The following is a 6913-nucleotide window of genomic DNA, read 5'->3' as shown; positions in this document are numbered from 1 at the left end:
CTGCATGTGGACACTGCATGGAACTAAGTAGAGAGAGAGAGAGTTAACGAGAGGGATGGAGGGAAAGAGAGAGCGCTGCAATGAGAGGGAGAAGGGGAGGAGGGCTGAGGAGACGAGGAGAAAGGAGACCAAGATGAGAGCAACAACAAAGCAGAGGGGAGAGGAGAGAAAGGGGGAGGTGTGGAGGGGGGGTGTGGAGGGGGGGTGAGGAGGGGGGGCGAGGAGGGGGGTGTGGAGGGGGGGGGAGGAGAGGGGGGGTGTGGAGGGGGGGGGAGGAGAGGGGGGGTGTGGAGGGGGGATGTGGAGGGGGGGGTGTGTGGAGGGGGGGTGAGGAGGGGGGGCGAGGAGGGGGGTGTGGAGGGGGGGGGAGAGGACGGAGGCCTCTCAGGAGTGCAGGGTCATGGCTGGCCATGTTGAGATCAGAGAATAGAGCTCTACCTTTATTATACAGAAGTGGTCTGCTTTCTCTCTTTCATTCTTTTTCATCCTCTCTCTCTCTCTCTCTCTCTCTCTCTCTCTCTCTCTCTCTCTCTCTCTCTCTCTCTCTCTCTCTCTCTGTAACAGCACTACACACACACAAACCTAACCACAGACCCACACACGAGCATACAAGTGTGCCCACATGATCACACAAACCGATGCACACACATACACACACTCTCTCTCTCACACACACACACACACGTACACACACTCTCAATGCAGCCCTGCAGCACAGGCATGCACACAAGCTCAAACAGGCGAACATGTGCGTAGTACACTCACACACACTCTCCCTCACCACAACCCCCCCCCCTCCCAGGGAACTGCACTGTCCCTGCCTTGTCATCTCTCTTGTCCAATAATCCGCTCCCTGTTGAGAAGCAATCTGTTTTAGATTTGAAAGAGAAAGGGCCATGCCTGTATCACGTACAATTAAGCAGCCGTCAGAATGCATTGGTGTAAGGTGGTGGTGGTGGTGGTGGTGGGGGGGGGGGGTAGCTGCCCTTGGGGGGTCCTCTCTTTCATCCTTTTGCCCTTCCAGAATGGAGATAATGGGGATGGAGTGCTGGAGGGGGGAGGCAGGGGGGAGGGAGAGGGGTGAATCCAGTCCTCACCCCTACGCTCATACAAGCCAGCATGCATCTGCTTCAGCTCCTCTGCCCCCTTTCTTCCCCTCTCCCCTGGAGCCGGGCCAGGCATGGACATTCAGCTGCAGCACAGCCCCTCCTCGTGTGCCCGTGTGTGTGAGAGAGGGAGAGATGGACAGACAGACAGACAGACAGACAGACAGACTGACAGACAGACTGACAGACAGACAGACTGACTGTTAGACTGACAGACTGACAGACTGACAGACTGACAGACTGACAGACTGACAGACTGTTAGACTGACAGACTGACAGACTGACAGACAGAGAGAGAAAGGCCATCACCGTTGTCTCTCTCTCTTTCTTTTCTTTGCCACCATCAGATCCGGACACAGCTTTGCCCGTTTCCCCGGGCGATGCGTCACAGCGCATCCGAGCCGAACAGCTTGTACAACTGCTGCCAGGCGTGTGTGGGCCCTGCCTCCGCGCTCCGTGTGAGAAACGAGAAGAGAGGCGAGAGGGAGATTAGGCTAATACGATTGACCTTGTTTACATACATCATCTTTTGTCACTAGTTGACTGTTAGAAACGCCCAGCGATCTCCTCCACGCTTGCCCGGACGTCTCCAGAGAGGGAGGAGAGGGAGGCAGGCTCATTAAGATGTGAGGGTCTGCATGCTGCCTGCTGGACCCACCCTGTGTGTGGGTGTAGCTGGACGGTGTGGAAGAGGGCAGCAGATAACATTCCTTCACTTTGGCCCGAGCTGTCCGGTACAGTTACAGTTCAAAGGAATGTCTTCGGAAAGGCGAAGTCATGTTGTGATGTTTTTTTTTGGAAGCAAAACATACTTTGTATCTGCCTGAGAAGACGTCGGCTTTTGAGATACCTTCTGTTTTTTGGGGGCAGGTGAAGGAGTCTTTGCCAGGAAAGATAAAGTTAATTGAATTACAAATGACGTTATGGCCCGCCTCAGAAAGCCACACACATTGAGCCCCAGGCACCAGACCCAAGAGCCCCACGAATACAAATTACGGGTTGTGTCTAACACACTTTTGCAGTGTGTGTGTGTGTGCCTGTCATGCTAGCAAGCAGGTCTCATGTCTAACCGTGTGTGCACGTGTGTGTGTGTGTGTCTGTCAGAACAACAGAGAGACGAGAGGAGAGCGTAGGGCAGGCGAGGGAAGGCAATGCAGGTGCCTCGGGGGGAACACATTTCTACATGAGGTGTCATGTGGCGGGGTCCTGGTCCTGGACGCGTTTGTGTTTATGACAGCCAGGGTCAGGCTTTCTCTGGGTGTCAGTCTGTCTACAGCTTCGTGAGAATACGCCCGCACATGCGCCACATTCTGGGGGTGTATCGTTTCAGCGCTATAGCTGAAGTTATATATAGATATCCGTAACATTTGACAGGCATTGTATGTTCTGTCCCACAGATAATTGTGAGTGGATCATCCCGTTTGGAGAGTAGCCGTGGGTTGAAAGTGCTCGGAAACCATGTTCTAAGTTTGTGGGTTCCACTTACAGTTGAGTTAACTCTCTTGAAGGTTGTCAGGTGTGTGTTCCTCTGCTGTTTCCAGTAAATTCATTAGTTTATCGATGTATTAACAAGACACACACACACACATACACTCACAATGTTCATACAATGTCCACAAGCAAGCCCTACATTGCTGCTGATAAAAACAAAAGCCCGGTCCTTTTTAAACAAATCTGTTGAACAAGTCATCCATGAGTCTTCCTCATTAATCCCAGCAGTTCCAGTGTGGGTCAGTAAACGGGTCCAGCTCACAGCTTCCTCTCCTCACCCTGGTGTCAATGAGTAACCGGCGTTCACACAGAGAGAGGAAAGCCCCCGTCCCTTCTGACTGCTCTAATGACCCGTCACCAGTCCTTCCTTAACACAACATGCCTGGTCTCTCCACTGAGCCTGTGCTCTATGAAAGGAGATTTGGGGTCTCAAGACACACATCCCACCTCAGTGACAACAGAGGAACAGGGTTCTTGGTAATGAAAAACGTACAAACTTTGAGCTTTGACAGAATTTGCCCGGAGAAGGTTTGTTGATGAGACCATGCAGCTGATTCCACCATGCAGCTGATTCCATGGAAAATACCATGTATTTCTTTAAAACAATGACCTCAGTGGAAACCAATTGAAACAATTAGCAGAGGTTCTTTTTCGATTGTGAGGAAATCATTAGTTTGAAGTGTGTTTGACATGTAGCGTGACGAAGGGTAACCCACCTTTAGTGATGGTTGGTCTCTAGTACTGTTTTCCACCGTAGAATCTGTCTGTCCTTCTCACTTTCCTCCATCTCCCTTCTTCTCTCTCTCTCTCTCTCTCTCTCTCTCTCTCTCTCTGTGTCTCTCTCTGTGTCTCTCTCTGTGTCTCTCTCTGTGTCCGTCTCTCTCTCTCTCTCTCTCTCTCTCTCTCTCTCTCTCTCTCTCTCTCTCTCTCTCTCTCTCTCTCTCTCTCTCTCTCTTTGTCTCTCTCTGTGTCTCTCTCTGTGTCCGTCTCTCTCTCTACCCTTTCAACATGGCAGGTCTGTTTTAATACTTGTCAAGACCCTCTCCTGTTAAAGGAGCAGCTTCCTAGAAGGCTCCCATAAAGTGTTCCAGGACCATGGAGCATGCCCTCCCTTCCTCCTGCTGAGCAGAGTAGGGTGGCCTGGGTATGACATTACATGCACCCTGGTCAGGTACGGGGGTTTAGCTGGAGCTTGGAGAAAAGTGTTGGTGTAGATGGCAGAAGCAGGAGAAATTATAAATGCACTCAGTCACCCTCTCAACCTCTCAAGTCCTGCTACTCTCTCTCTGTGTTTGTGTGTGTGTGTCTTTTACATTCACTCACACACACAAACACACACAGACAAGAACACACAAATGCACACACCCACGCAGGGGTACCTCAGACTCCCATCTCGATACAGCCTCTCCTTGTGTGTTTTAATCATTTCCCTCTTAGTGTTCCCTAAAGCTCCTCTGCTCTCCCAGGGGACCACCTGGTGGCCTGGTCCTGCTGCCTTTGAAGTCTGTGGGAGGAGGTTTGATTTAATTATATATTTACATCACGCATCCATAATTAATGGCGGGGTTCTGGTGCTCTTGGCACTACAAAGGGTCCGCCCCCCCCCCACCCCCACCCCTCCACCCCCCCTCCTGAGATGGATGCAGGGGTTGTTGGCCTGGCCAATCCAGATTCAGTTTTCACTCAACACAAGGCCGCTTTTCTACAGTAGCTACCTACATGACCACCGTGCTGAGAAATGAGAAATCCAGCTCAGGCTGTGGCTGGTGAAGGAGGAGCCGCCCTGAGTCCTCACAGTGCCACTTCAAACCCAGGACAGAGTACCACTTCAGGAAAACAAGATCAGTTATGCCAGCATACTGTCGAGTGGAGAGTTGTAAAACTTTCTGCTGACACTTGAACTGAAAAACTCTTGTTCTCATCACTGGAGGCTTGAGTTGTTGCTCGACACGTAACGGCTTTCAGTTGGTCAGCACTCACATTCACAGGCCTGTTTGACCAAGAGCTTCAGAGCCAGACAATGTTCGTTTTGAGGCCTCTGAGTACATCGGATAAATGTGTGTGTGATGTGAGTTGTTCTGCATGCATGTGTGTGTGTGATGTGAGTTGTTCTGCATGTGTGTGTGCGTGTGTGTGTGTGTGTACGGTGGGACAGAGCTCTCCTTCAGTGGACTCTGTAAGGGATGCGGGCAGGTCTTGGTGGGCAGCACACCTCCATGCCCTCGGCCTGCTGGTCACTGGGAGCTGACACAGCCTCAGTGTATCAGGGCCTTGGTGACTGCCTTGCCAAATTCCCCAGGATTAGAGAAACATTTGGACAAACCTCAACATTAAGCTTCTGCAGCTTCAGAATCCTTTTCCCCCCTCTGAGATCAGGTGGGAGTAATCAGGCCGCATTGAAATATGGGCCCGGTCTCAGGCTGAATCAGAAGGTTCTCCTCTCTTCCTGCTCTCCGTCTGCACGCCAACTCTCCCCCACCCTCTCCTCAGTTCAGTCTTTACATCCAAATACCATGTTGGCACACAATGTTTGCATGCACACCGCATACAACTAAATCTCCCATTTGTGACCTGTCTCTGATGCAATCTTTTATACCCTCAATCCCTCCCTCCCCTCTTTATCTCTCTCTCTATCAGTCTATCTAGCTCTTTCTATTTAAATCTCCATACTGTCTTGGGAGTTGTAGGCTGTGCTGTACTCTCCACAGTGAACAGCATTCTAACCATAACATCAGGCTCTCGTTCAGTTGCCATTGTTCCACTGTGACTTGGCCGCTCCAGAGATGGACTCGGCAGAGAAGAGAGAGAGATTAAGAAAGAGAAAGGATAAGAAAGGGAAAAAAAGAGAACTCGTAGGGGGATTTGAGGTGCTTTGAAATGGCCATTGTCCTTAATGGCAAGGGTCTTTATGAATCGGCTGATTTACTTCTGGGGCCACGGCATCTGGTTTGGGTTTGACCAGCTTTTCTTGGAACAAGAATCCCCTCAATTGTCCTTGTTAAACAAGAACCAAAGTAAGACACAGACTCACCCTGGAGATTGAGGAATTCTGATGGCAGTTTTTCTTGGCTCTCAGGGTAACTTGAGGATCTCCCAGACAGTAAGTCAGTGTCTCTACCCTGGCATTCCTGGGATCTCCTCTCTTCATTTCTCCATTGTCCTCCTGGTAGAGGAACGTTTGATGAGCGCAGACAGACAGACAGACAGACATGTAAGCAGGCCTCTCCAAGTAGGGGACAGGCCTGAAGCAATGGAGCACAACACACACCATGAGGCTGAAGGTAAAGCACCACCACCAGGCAATGCCTCGTTCCAGAAGCTACTACCCACTCTGCTCTTAATTGTGCCTTTTTTTTGTCTTTGCCCCCCCTTCCACCCCCCACCCCCCTGCCCCGGAGTCCCCCGGCTTAACCCCTGTGTGTGGGTAGCCCCAGGTGGCTGAGGTTAGGCTAAACTAGCCACCATCAAAGCCACATAACCACACGGGTCAGAGGACGGTCGAGGAGCAGGGGGTCGTGTGGTTAGAGGCCCTCACCACGAAGCACGGCAGAGAGCCGCTGGTCCCACTTAGCTTAGCTTCGCTAGCAGCGCTGTGTTTCACATGTATGCCGTATAAGACGCAGCTGTGCAACGCAGGAAAACCAAACGACCGGGGAAGCGGAGAAGTCGGGGTATTTTGAGATGAGAAAACAGACATTACAGTCATGAAAGTAAAGATTAGTGTGGTGTTGAGGTGCGGTAAAGGTCCCTTGTGTTTAGGACCATTAATCTGAAAATTGGGCTTTTTTTTCCATCTCTGGCAGCTGTGTGTTGGACTGAAAAGTCCATAGTGCCCTTTTTGTTTGGTTCCTTTGAACCCTCTGGCCCTTTTCTTCCCTCTGACTGACCCCAGTATTCTTCCCCCAGTTTAGCCATGGCTAGTACAGTAAAGGCTAATCTAAAGAACCATTAGCGCTAATCCACAGAAACAAAGAAGAAGGAGAAACAACATCGTCTGTAGTGCGCTAACTCTGCCCCTGCATAAAGACCTCTTGTTTAACCCAGAGATGTATAGAAGGCTACTGAAAGAGCCTGTTTAAAAAAAGTACAACTTTTCAGATTTGAGGGCCGTCATTGTTTGTGGTAGTTTTTGTCAAGACAACTGTTGTATCTTTCTGAAATATGATGTCGGACACAGTATATTGGAGTGTCTGATATGTTTACAGTCACAGGATGATTTTGTCCTTTGAGTTGTCTGTCATCGGCTCTGGGTCTGTTGTGCTGGAGAGAGAAACGCAACGATCACCATCCCACAGCCAGTGTGTGTGTGTGTGTGT

The sequence above is a fragment of the Osmerus mordax genome, chromosome 15 (genome assembly GCF_038355195.1).
Source record: "Osmerus mordax isolate fOsmMor3 chromosome 15, fOsmMor3.pri, whole genome shotgun sequence".
In the NCBI taxonomy this organism is placed as follows: Eukaryota; Metazoa; Chordata; class Actinopteri; order Osmeriformes; family Osmeridae; genus Osmerus; species Osmerus mordax.
Note: the sequence above shows the minus strand (reverse complement) of the source record.